This window comes from Copidosoma floridanum, unplaced genomic scaffold (genome assembly GCF_036245765.1).
Source record: "Copidosoma floridanum isolate Cflo_tuat_1 unplaced genomic scaffold, Cflo_Japanese_pri ptg000031l, whole genome shotgun sequence".
In the NCBI taxonomy this organism is placed as follows: domain Eukaryota; kingdom Metazoa; phylum Arthropoda; class Insecta; order Hymenoptera; family Encyrtidae; genus Copidosoma; species Copidosoma floridanum.
This window is the reverse complement of record NW_028321908.1, coordinates 3,291,225-3,312,750: the sequence shown is the minus strand read 5'-3', so window position 1 is coordinate 3,312,750 and position 21,526 is coordinate 3,291,225. Positions and strand designations below refer to the sequence as shown.

The following is a 21,526-nucleotide window of genomic DNA, read 5'->3' as shown; positions in this document are numbered from 1 at the left end:
TTCTTACGCAGTTTTATGTATAAAAAAAAATTACTTTTGTTATTTAAATCAAAACATTACGTAAAACAATAGTTCTGGTTTTTGTTGATTAATTTTGTGAAGTGTACCACTTGTATATTCATTGTATGTAGCCTGATATCACGATTATCAATTTTAGTATAAATGTAATGAAGGCTACGTAAAAATAAAGAAAATAAAGGTAGAATTCTATCAAACACTCATAAGATTGCACCTGGTAAACGTGAAACATATTATAAGTATACAACGAAAGCAAAGATAACAACATAACAAAATACATTGTCACAAAAAATAAAAAAGATACATTATTCTACACAAGTAAAAAAGGAAAGAAAAATAAGGCAAATGAATGTGTCATTAATTATTATTTAAGTTTAATTATCTCACCAAAATGATAGTAACTCAATTTAATTTCTCTTAATACCTGTATACGCACATAGCTTCTCTCTTTTGTATTTCTTATTAAGTAAATCACTAAATAGCTAGACATATTGCTAGTTTTGCTAATATATGCTAACTAACTATCTCACTTTTTTTAATATGAGGTACAGATATCATTTTATACTCAAAAAACAGTTTTTTTGTACCATTACGCGCTGTACAAATTAATATTTTAACAATAACAATTACAAGTCTCCATACTTTAAGAACATGATTTTTACGTAATATTTGACACATAATACGATGGTAATAGTAAAAACTCGATTCATTTTGGGGGCAATTGTTAAAAATTGTTAATAACAATATTAATTTGTCGATATTTTTTCTTTTTAATTTTTTTTTAAAGTTCAACTCTTTAGCTACGAAAGTGCCGTTGGGGAAAGTTTTGTAGCTCTAAAGGATTCGGAGCTATACATTGTTTACAATGAGTCTCCAACCACTATTATGAATTTTGTTATAACTCATAAAATCGGAAAGAGGTGATAAAAAATAATTCCTCGAACACGTATTACTTATTTTTCAATAGAGAAACTGGAAAAAAATTTTCAGCCGAACCAGAGATGTAAGGTCAAAATCCGTTCGATTTGTAAAAAAATTATCCAAGTACATAAAAACTGCGTAAGAAGTGCACGGGTCTGCTCCGCAAAACTTACGTTGTGCTGCTAGGGAGGGTAATGTCCTTGGACGTCTACTTTTTTCCCACCAGCTATATAAGCGCTGCAAAGCTGTAGCATGTAACTTAGTTTATCGTTCAACCAGTGACAAGTGAGTCGGAATACTCATGAATTCATGCGTACCTAGGGTAATTGTGGCGTATTGTAAATTATATTGTACATTGTGTTATTGTGCGTATGTAATTATGTTACAATTTCTTTTAGCTTGGTGAGGCTGACATAAAGAGTTAGCGAAACGTTGCTGTACAATACTAAGAAATAAAAAACTCCAGGAGGTATTATTTCTTCAACCTCACCTCTAACGGACGACCGATCACCTTACTTCCCAATTTATTCAAGGGCACTGATTCAACTTACACAACGGTTTTTCCACTCGTTGAATCTAAAACTAAGCACAAAGTTCTATTGTTGATCACACTATTTTTATGATAAAAGGATGCGATGCTAGTCCAAGCTATGGGTACATCTTTTTTGCTTAAAAAATAAAATAAAAATTTAATGTTTTGTATAAAGATATTTTAGTGTAATTAATCAGGTTTTTCTGCGATTGAACTATTTTCATTCTGTTTTTTAACAGTTTTGAAAATATTTTTTTAGGTACTGTTTTATTAAATAAGTTTTATTTATATCGTGTGATTAAGTTGCTATGAAATATGAATTTTGGTCATGGATTCGTTAAATGGGTGGCAAAGATTATTTTCTAGTTTATAAATTTTATGTATAAAAAAATTACTTTCATTATTCAAATTAAAATATTATGTAAAACAATAGTTCTGGTTTTTCAACTAAAAACTCAAAAAAATTTTGTTTTTAATAAAAATAATTACTATGACGTTGAACTTACCGAGAATATTATTAAACTAAGAAATCATTTCTTTAAGACTTTACGTAATTATTTTTTTTCAAAAGATCTTATAAGTGTCATTGTCATGCATTCTCTTACTTTGTTATAATGTTGCTCCTTATACTTAATTTTCTATAAATTGTAGAAATAAAGATTCATGATTAATCAAAAGAAGAACTTTTTTCTTTTTTTATTACGAAAGCTATAGCTAGGTGAGGGAGTAAAATGTGCTCCCAAACTTATCGAGAATCTGGTTTGGCTAATCGGAATATCCGATAAAAATACGCTGTTGGCTTAATTTAAAGACTCCTGAGTCATTCCAAATAATCCATAACTTTAAGAACTTCATTTCTGCTTTTTTTTATTTTGAACATAGTTTTGCACTTAAAATTATAATAAAAATCAGAAAGGTTCAATAAATTTTACATTAAAAAAAACCGTTATTTTTATAAAAAAATTTAAAGCTAACTTGCTCTAAGGATGAACATTAGGATACTCTCAGTCAGCTTTTAGGATAGGATTTTATGAACTAGCTTACTTTTAAAGCCATGGATTTTTATGTGTTTTTTCACGTTTTTTTTTGAGCCACGGTTGACCAGGAAATCAAAATAAAAGAAGTAAAAAGTAGTGAACAGTCCCAAAAAACCGTATTTTTTACGAGTTTCACGTTTACTTTATTCTGGTTGTTCTTTTCTTTCTAAAAATCTGATGGCATTTATAAAAATAAAAAAAAAATAAAAAAAATTTCAAACCTAGGTCTCTTACGTTTCTAAAAGTTTTCGTGTTTCATAGCTTAAATACGAGACGTCAGTACTGTCACTGCACTAAAAGTAGGAAATAGTTTCCGAGCCATGTATGCGAGCCTGTATGTGGTCTCTCATATAGGATAACAGAGTGAATAAATACCATGCGCTCATATTGTCTTATAATTTATAATGTCCTATCTCACTAACATATAAAGCAAAGTTGCTAAAACCGTTGTAATCGATAACTGCGAAAACTACTGAACCGACTTTGTTGAAATTTTTCTCACCACTATTTAACACTTCCTAGATGGTTATAGTATAGTTTTTATCTCGAAAAAATTAATAACAAAAGCAATATTTAGGCTCAGAATTTTGAAAAAATACGCTAGCTTTGCACTTTAGTTTAGTTGAATCCGATAGGTGGCGTCAAAGTAACATCAAACAACCTGTGATTGCATTAAATGAGTATGGTTACAATAGGCCTGAGCAACTTTCCACTTACACAGTCGTTGACTGACAGTGCATAAAGCCTAGAGCTGGGCGTCGTGCTGCTGGGTATCCCAGTTACTGACGATACTGTTCTCTAATGAACAAGTGACTTACATCAAACTTCATCTTAATCCTTTTATAACGGACGAGTGCCACAAATAAAAAGACTTTCTAAATTCTAAAGTCCCTGGTGAAATATTAGGAGACGTCTTGCCAGAGCACAATGTATGGCAATTTATGGGTCTTATGCCCATTATTTCAACCAACTTGGTTTTGCTACCAAAGCAGATTAAAGTTACAACAGCCTCCTTTGCAATTCGTAACAACGGGATGTCCACAGAGAATTTATTCTCCAGGCCCAATTTCCTTGACTACAGATAAGCGGTTGGTTCTCTGGGGAATGACCCGAAGACGAGATATTTTTTGATCAGTACCATACCTTCTTCTAGCTCGGTCTCCATACGAAGAAACTTCAAGGGTTAGAGTCAAGCTACCCGCACAGCCAGCTTACCATCATCAATAATAACAACAAGAAATGGCTAGAAGTATCTCTAATAGTCCTTTTTAGGGCCATCATAAGTACTTACGTTTTATATTTAACCATCAATCTCATAGTTTTTTTTTAGAGCCACCTAACGTTAAACTACCTTGCTAACAAATACATGTTAACTACTATTTTCAGTAACGATTCATCAACTAAAAGACTATATGTATAAGGCCTGTCACTATTAAACCAAGTCAGTCATTCACTGGCAGACATCACGAGCAGAGTTGTTCATCGCAAGGCTGGGAATCCCGGCGACCGATGACGCTATATTATCCTCTCAACTCTAAGCATTCAACCAAGAATCATCAGTAATCTCCAAAGTCTGCACTGGGCGCATCTGACAGCTATAAAAGAAAAATAAACTTCAGGAAATGGGACAATCTCCAACTGGCAAGCCTTACAAACCAATCTCCCCATCTTAGATCACCAAAACAACTGAGCTCTGCAAAAAAAAAGGTGCTTTAGACACTAACGTCTCTGGTATAACACCAAAAAACGTTGGTGAAGAACTCTACAACTAGCTCTATTGCTTCAGACGATTATTATAGTCTTCCTCCCGATCAGTCTGGCGCTACAACAGCAGGCCAAAGAAGATTACCCTAAGGTATTCATACAGTCACATTTCCTGGAAACTTCAGTCAAGAAATAGTTTAACCCTCTGATCCATCTTAGGGCCATCGGTCGCTGAACTACCTTGGCAACATATACATTGTAACCACACAAGGTTGACAAAAAACAGTTTTTAGGGCTCATGAAAGCTTTAACCATGCATATAGTCACAAAACAGTGAATTGGAACGAAAATTTCAAATGCTTCAAATAATTAAAATTTTTGACGTCAAGAAACTGACGCAGAACATTCATCGAGATTGAAACAGCAGCGTCAAAATCAACTAATAAGGAATTCATTACTTGAAAGATTATAATTCTATCACAACGTTTACAGTAGTCACTTAAATTTTCGAGATTATTAAATAGGTAGATTGTTTTTAATAAGAAGACTTTTGAATTGAGAAGTGTCAGGAATACATGTAGAATTTTTTATTAAAAACGTTTTACATTACGTGTCAAGACACTTCGGTGTTCTGTTCAGTGAATCTTGGGTGAAGGAGGGGCCACTAGTATATTATACATAGACGTTCACACACATACAAACATACATATATATGGGTGATTCTGCTGTAACTTGCTCAGATCGTGTCCGATACTCATACTCACGTGCCGTAATAAAATCCAAAACTTTAAAAACGTCAAATTGTGTTAAATGTTGTTGACTTTACTTGACATACTATCTTATACCAATATATTGATCCCTTCATTGAGATAATCGATCATTTAGAGTAAAATTTTCCATTCCGATCCATGTCCCCAACTCAATTTCACTCATGAAAGCTGTTACCGGTAAACAATTAGGCTTATACTTATGCCAATTGGGCGTGGAAGCATTAAATACTCTAGCTAGTGGTAATTAGATTTGTACCTTAGTCACACCAAAAATTGATAAAGAGGAGTGAGTTTTCACTGTATACATTTTGTCCGCATATTTGCACCGTAATCGCGGTTTTAACAAAAATCAGTTTAAACTAGTAATTTTTTTGGAACGGAAATGATAACCAATGATTACTTTTTAAAAAATAGGAATAAATAAATCCTTATGACAGTAGTACCTAAAGTTGTTACCTCTCGAATATCCAAGCTCTTCTTTTTGCGTATTTTGCGTGTACAAACATTTCATTCCGTTCCGACCCCCATGGAACAACCACTTGGTGTGCGTGTGCAGGTACGCAAACTACAGTTTTTCATTGCATTTGAGGCTAGTAAATAAATTATGGGTGGACAACTAATTGTCATACGTCTATGAGTCGTACGAGCACTACAAACATTGAAAATTCCAATTTTTAGCCAATTGGCCCATTTTCGCTACATAAATGCAAAAACGGTGTTGCTGCGTCTAACGTTGGTAGCCAAGTGGTGCACTCCATTAGGTGATTTTATCTGAGCCTAAATGAAAGCAAAAAAAAGTCCTAATGATTAAAAAAAAAATCTTTGAATTTTATTTCCCGAATGAGAAGTTATAGTGATTTTATGAAAAATACTGAATTTTGGCATAAGTCACATTATTAGTGATATTTACGCTCTGATTAAACAGCTGTAACTTTTAAATGGAGGCATAAAATCGAAAACTTTTTTTTTTAGTCAATACGTCTTCATCCCAGATTTCATTTAAGCCCAGTAAAAACACTCAAACTGTTGAAGAAGCTTAGCTGTACCTGCTAGAAAGTGATACAATTTTTCGAAAATCGATGAAGGCTGACTTTTATAAAATTTCGTTTAACAGAAAATTTTATAGTTTCATCGCTTTAAATATTTATTACTGATGTTGTGTACAGTAGAAATACTATGAAAAAAAATTTTTTTAACCATCTTCTTTATAAAAGTTTTTAAGTCGATCTAAGTAAGTTACGGCAGAATCACCCATATAAATATATTTTAAACTAAGAAAGTGACAATTGATGATGTATAAAAACATCGAAGATTTTCTTATTATTTTCACTATTAGCTTTTTTTTCCTTTGTCCAAGGTCATCCAGAATGCCTTGATGCACGAATAGAAGGGGTATGAACCCCTTTTTTGTGTGGGAATTGCAGTCAGCCTCAACATGCGTATTTCTCGCTACGATTTTTTTAGCGACATTGACTGAACACCTACTTAACTGGCAAGACCTATCTTCTGAGACACCCAGCTAGGAATCCAGTTTTCCATTCATACTTCGAGCCAAGGCCACGGAGTGTTGACAAATGACGAGGCCTTCTACTAGGGTGTCGTTACCGTCGTGATGCAGCCTCCTCTCTATTCTGTCTGGTCACCAGCTGTTTTGCGGGAGCCTTGATTCCCGTTGCTTCCCCTTACTAATGGCTTTGGTAAGTCAGCACAGTTTCAGTCTGCTATGGTCATATAGCTTTCATCCTCTTAAACATTATCTACGCCTTATAGGCGCCTTACTCTTGGCCTCTTCTAGTGCCTTTCTAAATGCTGGGCAGCTGCCGCTACCGGCTGCATGTTTGGCAACTTTTGTTCTGTAAGTGGAACATCGGGCCTCCTCCTTGCCATCTTTCTCGCAGTAATTGTAGCTGCCACATCGAAAGCATAGCTTCAATCGTTTCTCCTTATTGCAATGTCAGGACATGTATCCACAGCCCAGAATCTGAGAGCATCTGAATCAGAATCCGATAGTATCTAATAATTTCAACCCTTTTTCTCACTTGGCAGCTTGTAAAGCCTATTACCAACTTCTTCGCTTCTTCTTCAGTTCTGGCATCAGTCTCTCCAGTGTTTATCAAATCTTTTTTGAAATAAATGAAGAACGAGTTTATAAGTCAATCTCCACAATTTATTAATAAATACGGGAGTTACGAATGTTTAGGTTTACTGTACCTTCCTCAGACACAGAGGCTTATGAACTGAACTACATTCGGCTTTACAAACTATACCTATACGTATCAGCATATCGTCAACTTATTTATATTATAAACGAACATACCTTTATTTCAAATTTAATAGAGGTGAGTCATTTTAATCTACCTGACAGTAAAACAAACGTTCAGTGTCCCTCAAACGATTAATCTCAGCTGCTTCCAAGGAATTCAACAATTTGCCCTTATTAGCTGTATGTCAAACTTTAAATTAAAAATTAAAATCGTAATTACATTTGAACAGATGAGATGCATAATTTGATTTTTCTGTACCATTAACGAAGGCTCTAACATATTCTTTTAAACGTTTAGCAATAGTTCTACAAACTGGGAGTTACAATTGTTTCAGTACACTGTAACTTCCTCAGACACAAAGGTTTATAAACTAAACTATATTTGTGTGATGTGATTTCAATGAAAAAGAAACTAAACTAGTTGAATATGGTTTTAGATTTAATTTTGATTATCATAAGACTAAAAGTATGAAAAAATTTGATCGAAGCAGAATTTATAACTATCTTAAACGATATAAGAATTTTACCAGATAAATTAATACAAAAAATTAATTTGGAAAAGCATTGTTTCGCTAATATTATATTAGAAAGAGGGAGAGATATATACATTGATAAATCACTAGTGAAAACAATTTATGATATTAAAGAGAAAATCAAAACAAACAATAGAATCATGACTAGAGCTGATAAAGGACATACGGTAATAGCCATGGATAAACAGTTATGTATATTAAAAACATTGGAATTTCGAAACACAGATAATTTTCTGCTGCTACCAACAGATCCAACGACGAAGTATCAAAGAAAAAATGTTAACGTGCATAAATATAGCTTGATTTTTAGTAATAGCCCGTATTATTCACTAGTTTTCATGAACCCTCAACCGCCTAAATTATATTCTTTTTTAAAACTACACAAAGAAAATTGCCCTATGAGACCAGTAGTTTCGTTTATTAATGCACCATCATATAAACTCTCTAAGAAACTAATAAACATTATTTTATTGAAGACAATGTTTAATTCAAAATACTTTAGAACTTATCACTCAAATTAATAACTTGGAGGTACATGACAATTATAGAATGGTGTCATTTAATGTCAGGAACCTTTTTCCAAATGTGCCTGTCGATGAAGTGCTAGAGATCGTAGAAGATCTGATGCTGCAGAATAAAATAAATAATTATATTATATACGATTTTAAGAAGACTTTAAAGTGTTGCTTGAATCAGAACCATTATAAATTTAATAATAATTTATACATGGTCAAAGATGGGTTAATAATAGGTAATCTATTTAGCCCTTTACTAGCCGAGATTTTTATAAATCATTTGAAAAATTTAATTATGTCGAGTCCACTAAGTGTAAATCTTGTGTGTTGGTACAGATACGTAGATGACGTATTTTTGTATTTTTAAAGGATCACAGAGACAATTACAGTCATTTTTAAATTTTATTATTAAATTACACAAAAATATTGAATTCACAATAGAAAAAGAAGAAAATAATTTAAAAAATTTTTTAGATTTTAAAATTAATAAAGTTTATAGCCACTTAGAATTTAGTATTTTTCATAAACCAACACACACAGATCGTCTAATTCATAATAAATCACTTTATCCGTATTCGCACAAAATAGCTGCACTTTATAGCTATGTATATAGATTGTTGTTAGTTCCAATGTCACAGAATAATTAAACAAAAAAATTAAATATTATTCAACATTTAGCTAAAAATAATGGGTATGATTAAAATTTAATACATGGAGTTATTAATAAAATACAATATAAAATCGCAATTCAAAATGTTTACCCAATAATCAACAAAGATAAAAATTTATTTCATGTTTGTACATTTTTTGGCAAGATATCTGATTTTTATTAAAAAGCAGTTGAGGTCGTATGGACTAAATATTTCATTTAAAAGGCAGGAAAGTCTACAAGCATTAATAAAAATAATAAAAGCAAAGCCGCACTGTCTGAAAAGTTGGGCGTATATAACTTGCAATGTGGGTCATGTTAAATAACGATTAATGTCATTTAAGTTTGTTTTCAGCTTCAAACCAAAAACTGTCGACTACAGTCTCACGCTTCTTCACAGGCTGCGGGACAGCAGATAGTCCAACTATTTGTTTATTTAAAAAAGGAAGGAAGAAGTAGAAAGTTTAATATAATATCCAGGTTAACTTACCTTTCTTTCCACTAGAAAGTAATACTGGCAACTCTGCTTTAATTATTAATTCGGATGACCAATTCAGATGATTTGTACTTCTTCTTTTCGTTGGTGATATAATTATTTATTTTATAATAACTTAAATTCTTTTTCTAATAAGTTTTGTATCACTTTATCTTATGTTACTTGTATACATATAAAAAGAAACAGAAAAAAGACGGAACGTCTGGTCAATCTTTTAATATTAGTTATTAACGTCTGCACTTGATGAGCGGCAGCTACTAACTAAAACGCCGCGCAAAGAAATGCACCTTGCACGAAGTTTTAGTTAAAACTTTTTCGTCTTACTTGATATGGGGGCGGTACTTGCTGACTTCATGTGTTTAGGCTTCATGGCCCGCTTCGGTTGTCACTTAACACTTCCAAGAGACACGAAGTACACAGTCAGCTTTGTTAGGCGACGACTCTCGTTGAGTATGACTCTGTAAAGAGTCTTAAAATTTTATCATTGTGAATGAAATATAACACGATAAAATAGAATAAAAATAAAAATTTATTAATTTACGCAAGTCGTCACCTAACAGGTCATGTGACAAAGAGTACATAGGACAAACTAGTAGAACTTTTGCTAAACGTTTAAAAGAATATGTTAAAGCCTTCGTTAATGGTACCGAAAAATCAGATTATGCATCTCATCTGTTCAAATATAATCACGATTTTAATTATGAATTTAAAGTTTGACATATAGCTAATAAGGGCAAATTGTTGAATTCTTTGGAAGCAGCTGAGATTAATAGTTTGAGGGACACTGAACGTTTGTTTCACTGTCAGGTAGATTAAAATGACTCACCTCTGTCAAATTTGAAATAAAAGTATTTTACAGTATACCGAAGCAATTGTAACACCCGTATTTATTAATAGATTGTGAAGATTGACTTCATTTATTTTAAAATGGATTTGAATCTTCATCAAGTGACGACTGAAAACCATTACATTTCATGAGTGCTACCTTCTGTCGTTTCTTATTCGCTCTTAGCAGCGTCACTGTTCTCATTTTTGGTGAACGACCACTTGTTTACTGGTACTAAAAAAAGCTGGCAGCACTGACGTCACTCACTTCGTTTCCAGTGCTATGCAGTTTGTCTCGTCCGTGGCTGGGAGTTAAAGTAAAGCTTTTCTGTAAGTGTTTTTCATCAGAAGTTGTCTCTTTACCTTTGTGCTGGACGCTTTTCTGTCCTCCACAAGAATCCGTGAGGGTAACACCAGTCGACCCAGGCTTTTTCCAGGTCAAAACGGGCAGCTGATTCCCTCTGAAAGGTTTCCATCTGGGGTACTGTATTTTCATTAGCGTCACTTATTTAAGGTTGTATTCGGGGACCTACCCTAGATTTTTTCTAAAGGTTTTCTTCTCGGCGTTTTTGGTCCACGGGAACCATTTTATTTTGTTATTTCATTTTAACCACCTACGGGCACAAGCTCCAACGCCTCGGAACCATACACCTATGGAAAGGTCTCCTCTATCTACCACCTAGAGGAATGCGCCCCATGAGCTGACTGCCTTAGCCACGTGATTATTATTATAATTATTTTTAATATTATTATTAATTTTATTATTGTTATCATTATTATTATTATTGTTATCACTATTATTATTACTTTTACTATTATTTTTATTACTACTTTAATTATCATTATTATTATTATTATTATGATTATTATTGTTATTATTAATATGACTATTATTATTATTATTATTATTGCTATTATTATTTTAACTCTGTATAAATCTGCTGCAAATTTCTTGAGCTGCCACTAGTGGCAAGATGTATTTGGTAAAGAACTACTTTCTTCCAAGTGCTGTTAATCATTACTCGAACATTTCTAAATTATATTATATTGGGGATTACGTGTATTTGCATGTGTTCGGACTCAGCTGATAAAGTACCTATGTATAGTAGGTGTACACCAATACAATTATGTATGCATTAACACCATGAAATTGTTATTCATATACGCATTTGGTTTAGCTACTGCATGTTAAGGGACACTTGTAGTACTGATTTTTTTCATAACATGACAGAGTAAGAAAAAGCCTTAGATCTCGTGCAGATTAACGTAAGTAGATCACTGATTCTTATCCATAGATATGACATGAAGCCTATGTTTGAAAACGATGGATTAAGTTATTTTAAATCAGAACTTTTTAAAAAAAATTTTAACCAATTCTGCCTAAATACGTATTAGAGATCATCCCAAAAAATTCTTTACATGACCGTAAGATTGAGAAACAGTTAAAAACTTCTAAAAATTCTATTAAAAAAGTTTTAATTTAGGCGTAAAAATATTGTAGTTATTAAAAAATTGTCCATAAGTATATTATTGGGGCTCTGCTTCCTTGCACACTTGGCGTGCCAATTCCTTTAACTATTTTATCCTCTATTTCATGCCAAATCTAGCTTTTTTTTGGATCCTAATATTTCCTCTGTGATAGTGTGGAGAGCATATTTTGATCCTGCATGTTTGTAAATACGATACAATGTTAAAAAATTTGTTGCAATTTGACATTCTTCTATTATTAGTGATGTGCCCCGTATAAGGAATTAACTTCCTTTCGATAAAGTTTCTTCTATATAGATATTTGATAATAGTTTTTCAATAAACCTTCTTTTTTAGACTTGATAGAAATGTTTTCCTCTCTTAACCTTTAAAAAATAAATCTGTCTAACTCTCAAAATACTCTACTGGAAATACAAATCAGTAAAAAATTTTCTTTACAACAATTAAAACAACAAATATTCATCACATTACTTGACCGGCTCTGTGATTTGACTTATGCTCGTAAGCTATCTTAATCAAGCGATACCTAAATGGTTTGTATTATTATTAAACGAAGTGTTATTCAAATGTATGTACGTAATATTATCATGGTACATAAAAACATATGAAAAATTAGATTTTTAAGACCGTTGATTACTAATATTAACAAAATCAAATAAGTGCACAAAGAACTTTACACTTTTAGATAAATAAAAACTAATCTGATTTAAACTATTTTATGATCTTACTCTTAGCAATACAAACTTATCTACTAATAATTGTTTGTATGTATTACAGTTGATCTGTTTTTCCTCAAGGCAGTATAAAAGCATAGATAAAAGTAAGTATTTTAAAGTTAATATTGACGTATGTATGAGGTTGCTGGAGTACAGTTAGGATTCTTGATAAAAAATAATATAATTAGAAATGATGAAAAAAGAAAATCAAATTCTATTTGATTTTTCTTATGTCGCTTATTATGTGCACTTACTGCATATTTATTTTTCTGCATATAATGAGCTGTGTATTTGTAAAAATGTACAATAGTACCTCTGCTTACTACGGCAATCTCGTTAAAGCCTTCTAAAGAAAGAAACATGGTTTTATGAGTTGAAACTTCTTTTACAAATAAATATATATATAGTAGAAGAATGAATTGTTTATGAGTCAAGTAATAGTTTTATTTAAAAAACTTGTATCTATTTTATACAAAAAACAAAAATAAACCTTTTTCTAAAATTATGCGATTGTTTGATATATTGTAAGATAAATTTTGTCCAAAATCATACATTCGTTTAAATATAAATCCTGATTTATTTATACTTAAACGACGTTTACAGACTTCTATGGTATTAGTGTATATGTTTGGAGTAAGTAGTTTCTAGAAGTATACATGCAACTATGTTAATTTTTATTTTTTTATTTTGTATGTATATTTAATATAAGAAATCTTATTTAAAGTAGCAATGAAGGAGTTACGTCTTAATATGATTTGATAATATAATAAATTTAAGAATGAAATAATAAACATGCACATATGTATGTATTTATGTATGTATGCGTGTATATGTGTGGGGCTGGGTACTAAGAAAGTTAGTATAACATCAGTAAAGTTCTACAAAAATGGTGCGGTATTGAAGCGGAGACAGAGACAAAAAAAGATTTTTTTTCTTAAAGCTTTGGCTATATACAGCACTCTGTAAGCAAACAATACCTTTGATTTTTCAGATTTTTTAATCCACATTCAGGCTGTCATGGACGGTCAGAAAATTGGAGTTCTTCATTGGACTGCTACCTTATTAATTTTTCTGTAAAAAAAATTTGCAAAATAAGAAATCCTTAAGATACCTACCTAACAGAACTTTGACCGTAAAATACTATTAACATATTTAAAAAAAGTTTTAGGTTATGTTTCACTAATATTTTGGCATCTCTAACTTTTAATTCAAAATTATGTTATGATTGACGCAAATTAAAAAAAAATTTTTTTTTGCCTTTTCATCTTACTTTAAACGGTCGCGTAATGGTATTGGACCACAAACAGGTCCAGAAATCGACCCAAAATTAAAAAAGTCACAATTTTTCGTTATATCTGACACTAAAAAACTGTAAGATACAATACAAAGACAAATCGTATGGTTTCTTGGGTCATTTAATACGAATCTGAGGTCTTATAAAAAAACAGAATGGCTGATCAAATATGGTGATATATATTTTTTTAATTAACGAAATACATATTTTTAAGCTATCGTCATTTTTTTTATAATCTTTTAAGTGTAAAATGTTTTTTGTACTTTTTCATTCAAATTTGCCGTTCCCAAGGAAAAAATTCATGAAGTTATAACATTTGTTGAGCATAACGATATTTCCTCATTTTGATTCGCATATAATAAAATCGATACAATATCGAAGTATAAAACTTATCTTTTACTTAAAACCAGTTTTCAAAAAAATGGACCCATGGTCGATTTTCGAGAAGAAGATACGTTTTGATCTTGTTGTACAACACGATATATACAACTTTTTATTTCTCATTTTGTAGTCGAAAATCTGGCAGTTTTGTGTAATCAAATAAATGGCATTACTTCAATTACTACAAAAATCATTACCAGAATAAAATATGACAAATATATTCCAGTTTTTCACGATTTGTTAGGCTTTTCAGTCCTGATAAGTGTTTCAGCTGGTTTAAATTTTCGACCACCCTCAGGCTTTGGCTCTTAGTCTTATAAGAAAAAGTGATAAAAATATAAAAAATCTTTTCCCATAGAAAAGAGTGAGAACAGAGATTAGTAGAAAGATTTCTGACTGCAATGCTACGGTACCAGTTCACTTTTTGCTACTCTTTCGAGCACCCCGTCGTGGTCAAGTGGCCGAACCAGGCACACATACTTTTATTTTATTTGAGAAGTGGGAAGGGGGTATGCCAAGTGTGAGCCTATAGACTCGCGTGGAAATGGGCTCGTTGGCACATACTTTGGAGACGCGTTAAAAGGGTATACTGAATTTGTGCGTACGGAGAGAGGAGTGAAAATGCCGACTACAGCTCTGTAGCTATATGACCGCACATGTCTTAAATAAGATCTTAGAAATTAAGGGGCGATAAAGAAAATAAAGATTTGACATTGAATATTTATAAAATCAAAAACCTATTCTTTTATTAAACAATTTTCTACAACACATAACAGTTTAAGAAAGGCTAGCCATTTTATTTTTCGAAAATTAAATCATTCAAATAAATTCTTATAAAATTGTAAGCTCAGACTTTCAAGGCATTTATTTCTGTAGTACGGTGAATCAAAGAAAGTACGTTGAAAAAATACTTAGCTTGAAATATTTTTTAAGTTTGACAGTATAACTATCAGCACCTTAAATAAAAATTATTATTTTTACTTATCATAATTGGTATGAACTGTAGGCCACGCTCCGAAGGTCATCAATGAACATATGTGACTTTGGATTCTACAATGACCGAAGTTTGAATAACTGAGATGACTAAGGCTTATGCAACTGATGACATAGTCTTGCAATTTGGGGTTCAGTTCCAATTGCCGTCAAATTTTTTTTTTCTTTTATTAAAATTCATTATTACGATTTAATTTTTATTATAACTTTTGTTTTAACTTTTACATGTTGTCAACTTTTTTATCGAACACGTCAAAAAATTTTATTTTTAATACTGAGTCCATTAAATAATTTATTACGTTAATAGGTCTATTTTGCAAGGCTATTTCATAATTTCATAATACTAAACAAATGGTTTTTAAGGATATGAATAAAATTAAAACGTTTTCAAACTTCTAAGAAATTATGAACATCCAGTTTACGAGAGAAAATAGCCAAAGGTCCGAAAAATCAGTGCTTAATATTTTTATGATCTAATTATTTGTATGTGATATAATTAATCATAAAAATATACGGCAGTTAAGTCTCTTTTATTTAATTATCGTAGTATTATATACGTAGCAGTGTATAGTTATGTTTAATGTTTAATGATAAATTACCAAATTTTTTTATAAAAAATGGGGTGTACCTTAAAATTCAGTCGATGGATTTAATGATGCAAATGCTTAAATTTTAGCTTGCTTTAACATACAGTGGCTTCAATTAATACATGCAAGCTGTATATTATTAAGATTGATAAAACAATTCCCTCATTTGTAATTTTACTTAAATTCTCAGCATGATTTTATTTTATGCAACACAAAATGCTCAAATTCTATTTTTCTTTATTCCGTAAGGTTTTTAGATCTTTTTTTTTTCTTTTTTCTTTTTCATCAGATAATAATTTTATTTTAATAAAGTAAGCTTCATGCTTCTCTTAACAGATTTTACTAGTCTAAGGTTGTAACTTATATATACTTTAAAACGCTTACCACTGCAAAATAAATAAATGCAGTTTGGTTTCTTTTAAAAAAACTTCTACGATTGTTTGATGATAAACGTTGGATTGCAATGACTGTCTAAGACTTGTTATTTGCATTTTTACATGATTTACTGATGTTAAATGATTTTTTTCACTGCTGAGAATGCAGTATAACGTTTTACGGTAGCTATTTAAAGTGTTAGATAATTGTGTGTATTTTTCCAAGATTTTGCACTGTAAATTTGTTTATTGGTAACCTTCTACCTTTTAATACAAATAATGATGTAAAATAAGTGTAGACTCTTTTTTTTTTTTTTTTTTGTTTAGACATTTGTATAAAAAAAAAAATTTTGATTATCAAGTGATTAAAAGTTTTGAAAAGTTGTTGAGAAGTAAAAGATTTTTTGAAATATCGTTATATTTTATTATTAAAAAAAAAATAACCTTATTAGCTTTTAGGATGGTGATGATTAAGCTAATTTCATGTTTTAAATCGTAATGAAAGTTTAATTATTTACATGAAATGCCTGAAACGTTGTTGTACTTTCAAAAATGATTTTTTGTGTGAGTACAAGAAAAAGACTTTTTAGAGTGAAAGGAAATAAAGAGACTTTTTAGTTTTCTGGGAGGAATAGAGCTTTTTCAAACTGTGTGGCAAGAAATAGTATTTTTGACTAATTTTTTTTTTTACCAATTATTATGTGGCAGTCTATACGTGGTTATACATATAAAATACTAAATCATTAATCAATAATTTAGATTTTAGTTACCAAGTAACATGAGGTGCCTAATTAATCATTATTTAAGTATTAAGCCAGTAATTGATAACGCAAGCACTAATTAAGGTAACAGGGAATGCTTTCTGGCCCATAAAGACATAAATAAAGCAATAATTTGTATTGATAAAGTAGATCGTAAATAATCCGTATTATTTGGTAATAAGCTTTTCTATTACTAATTAATGTTTTATTAATTATTCAACAACTTGACCAGTAAGTGACTTATGTTACCTAGGGATTGACCACAATGTTATTTAGTAATACTTTATTAATTTACACATATGGGTCATTATTTTACAAACCGAACACTTTTTGACCGACACATCCCCGACTTGGCTGTAATTTTTTTTACGGATTCTACTTAAAAAAAAAAAAAAATACAAGTTTGAGGTTTTTTTGTTTTTTTACGTTTTTAAGATAATACAAGCGATCGAAAATTCGATAAAAGCAAGTTTTTTTAGCTTGAAGACTAATTTCCGAAAATTCATAACTGCGGTTCTATTGGAGCTACAAATTTGATTTTTTTTCTTTTTAAAGGTGAAAATGTAAGTTGTAAGAAAAAAATGTGTAAAAAAAAATTGACATTAAATTTTAGATTGTTATAAGCATTTTAAATGTTTAAATTAATTTTTAATAATGAAACCCACTACTTACCATGTTTTAAGTATGACTATAGTATTCTACGACCAACTTCCCATCGAAAATGCTTTTTTTATAAATAGAGAAACAATTATTACTTTAGCAAAAAAATCAAGCGTCAGCGCCTCAAGTTGCAAAGTACACCTCGTATGCTCGCCTCTTACCATTGTACTATATTACAAATAGTGCATAATATAGTATGTTTTAATTTTTCAATTGAACTATATTATTTATTATTAATTAAAGTTTTATAAAAAATTGGGGAACACAAATAAACAATTACATTATTTCAAAGAAACAAGTCGTGTATTAGGATTTTAATTCAATAGTATTTTGCGTGTACGTTTTTGTAACCTAATATAGTATTAGTGTAAATATTTATTATTGTAGTGTTCACATTTCAGTTGACACTTTTTACAATGTTTTTTTTCGTACAAAGAGAATGGCTTTGCTTTCAACTCTTGAAGTGAGATAGAAATCATACAATGATATTTTAAGGTTCCTTTTATCATTACAGCTTTTTCAAAACGTGCTGATGGTTGTTTCTCTTTTTCTTTGTACTCGTCATTGGTTGAATAATAATACGTTATATTTGGTAGAGCTTCTGTAGCCCTTTTGAATAACTCCCTTAGTGTTTGGATAGGATTATTTACTCTTTGAAGACTTGCTCTAGCAGCAAGTCTTTTTAGATTTCGACCTACTCCGTCATATGGTCCTTTGCCATGTGATGTGTGGAGAAAGTGCCACTCGGCTGCCATTTTAAATCTTCTGCGTGGTGCTGAAGATTAATAAAATTTTTTTGTTTTTGTACTGTCCACTCACCCCTTCAAAAAAATATATTATTTTATTAATAAATTTGAAATTTTTTTCATAAATAGTATAAGTTGCCTTTGAAATAAATGAACAGCAACAGTGTCATGAAGTAAGCACTCAGACATAGAAACAAACCTTTTAACTTTTAATTCGTCTTTATCATTTTTATAATAAATAGAAAATGAATGTATTGTTGCTTGATCGTTATTCCAGTGTATACCTTGAACAGAGCTTTATATAACAAACACGTTATTTTCAGAAAAGTCGCAAATTACAACACATTTATTTTTCATCAAGTTCATTTTCTTTACATTCATCAACTCTCTTTTTTTATTCACTAAAGAAGAATTTTGCAACAATTTACTTAAACTACTACTCAAAGATTCTAAAAATTCATCAATACTAGATACCAACGTTTGTAATGAAGTTCTTTTAATTGCTACCCATTGTTTGTAGTTCATAGTTTCAGTTAATCTCTTTTTAAAAGTTTTTTCCAGTTGCTTAATAATATTAGTCACTCCAGGGCCCTTATTACAAAATCCCAAAAAACAATTTACAGATTGAACTTTACACAACATACGATTCATACAGTCATGATAATTTGATATTGGTTCTTGCGATTCAGCTGTAATTAATTTTAAATTTACTTCATCTATCAATAATTTAACATTTTCATGTACTGGGCCGATACAAACAGAATGAGTACCACTGGCGCCTGCTAATATGTAATGTTTTGGTCGCAAACTGGAAAACTTTAAAAAGCTACATTTTACAGCTGGGTACTTCTCTTTAAATAATTCAAATAACTCTTTTAAGTTGTTCAAGAGTAAACGTTTTTGCATCTGTACCCTTTGCCCATTAACTTTGACTAAGACATAGTCCTTATTACCTGGCATCAACTGAGTATTGTCATCAGCCTGATAAAAACTAATAATAGCATTTTTATCATCAACATTTAGAGATGGATGACTTCTTGGAATCGAATCGCTTGAAATGCCTTTTTCATTGGCAATATTTTTTGCAACAGTTATCATGTGGCGAGTGGCAGTTGGGAAAGTGGACTCTATTTTTTTATAAGACCAGTGTCTAAAAGTTGTTAAAGTCTTTATTTTTTAGCACGATCATCAGTAGTATTAAAATGTTCTTGGAACGTCGTTAGAATTGTCACATCATCATCATCATTGTCGTTATCATTGTCTGGATCGATTTTTTAAAATAAGTTCTGCGATTATTTTTAACTTTTTCCTTTGAATACCTCCTTTGCTTCAATTTCCTTGCACTAATGGGTCAAGATCCTATAAAACCGAATTCTTCATTTAAGTGTTTAATACGACTGGTCAGAAGGTCCTGAAGTTTCTACACTTTCAATTTTATTATCCAAATCTTCACATGACAACACATTAATATTATCTGGCTATAAAAAAAATTATCCATATTAGCAATATGTAAAATATTTCAAGCATATTTAGAATTTTATTCATTACAGCTACATACCATTTCAACTAGATCATTTTCTTCTTTTATTTTACTGATGCGCAGGCGGCAGGAATCATAAATTTTTTATTTTGGTGATTCATTAGTTACTGGTACTTTTATTTCATTGAGTTAATTTGCATTCACTTCTCTTAATTTTAGTGTTTTTTTCCTTGAATGTTTTGCTAATTTAAATGGATTAAAACAAGCATCATTACGAATACCACCTTTTAAGCATTTTGCAGGTATTCTTTTGTTTATTGTTGGCTTCTTCGTGATAGACACCTTAACCTATAAACATCAGACCCAATAGGCGCCACAAGTTGCAGTAATTAAACAACGAACACAAAAGTATTAGCATGCACAGCAGCGATCTCATAAGCACTACCTTTTCTCTACTTGGCGGAGAACTTGGTAGAAAGGAAGGTGTTTAGGATGTATGGTTAGGTAGCACTTAGGAGAACACTGGTGCACAGTGCAGGTAAATAAGTTAATTACCGATAATTATTACAAAAACTGTGACACTATACAAGAAAAAATAAACACAAAACGTTTTAAGCCACTTAATTAAAAAAATCACTATTAGCACGAGGACGCTGTCACATGGATTGGCGGGAGGCCAGACACAACTGCTGCAACAGCTGAAGTAAAGAATAGATAGAGCCTTTGAACGAGTTATAAAAACTCAGTATGACCAACAGCCAACGACTGTTGGCGTAAAGATTCGAGTTTGAAAACGAAAGTTATTGTATAGTAAATATTTTTCAATTTTTAACTAATTTTTATTAATGAATTTTTTTTTATACATTTTTTTCTTAATATTACCATTTTTATCTTTAAAAAAAAATCAAATTTTGAGCTCCAATAGAACCAGAGTTATGAATTTTTGAAAATTAGTCTCCAAGCCAAAAAACTCGATTTTATCGAATTTTTGATCGCTTGTATCATATAAAATACATTTAAAAAAAACCTCGATTCGTTTGTAAAAGAATGACCCCTATATACATTCATACTTGTGTTGCCAACTTGAAGTTAGAAGAAAAAGAATTTTACTTAAAGAGACCCTTTTTTTTTACATAATTTAAAAAAGGTCTCTAATGCCTTCTTCTCTGGAAGGACTCTGTCTTACACTGACGCAACGATATTATTCAGAGATTCAAGAAATATCGTAAGACTTGAAAAAAAAAATTAAACCACACCCTCATTTAAATATATATAGAAAGTGGGCTTTACTTAAAATACACAAATTTGCAGAGCAAAATCTTGGAAAAATCTACTTAGTCTTCTAACACTCTAAGAAGCTGTCGTTAAACGTTTCAGTATTTTCTCTGCAATAAGAGAATTATTTAACAATATTAAATTATGTTGAGTAGCAAATTAAAAAATTTTAGTCATTTATTGCAATCTAACGTTTTTGGTCATCAAACAATCACATAAGAACTTTAAAAACAAACCAAACTACAATAATTTTTTTTAGCTACAGTAAGTATTTAAATGTACATATTAATAACAACCTCTGATTAGTAAAATCTGTCAATGAAATCATGATATTTATCACATTAAAGTAAAATTATCCTATTTAAAGAAAAGCAAAAAAGTAGAAAATGTTGTTTTTTTGTACTGTATACAATAAGATCTTGTTAAGAATTTAATCAAAGTTACATGTTAGGAAAATGTTTCATCAATCCTGATAAAATACTAAACTTAAATAAACCAATCAAAAGAT

The 21,526-nt window shown here is 30.8% G+C and overlaps 1 protein-coding gene across 3 annotated transcripts in view; it reads left to right on the top strand.

The window, feature by feature from the left end:
• Positions 1–21,526, top strand: part of LOC106641833 (proton-coupled amino acid transporter-like protein pathetic) — a 318,346-nt gene that overhangs the window by 76,426 nt on the left and 220,394 nt on the right. Inside the window, exon 2 of one of the 3 annotated variants that reach the window (XM_014356390.3) lies at positions 12,529–12,571. The exons of the other annotated variants lie outside the window; for them this stretch is intronic. The gene's annotated coding sequence lies outside the window, so the exon portion shown is untranslated. The remainder of the gene's footprint in view (positions 1–12,528; positions 12,572–21,526) is intronic. 3 annotated transcript variants of the gene reach the window in all.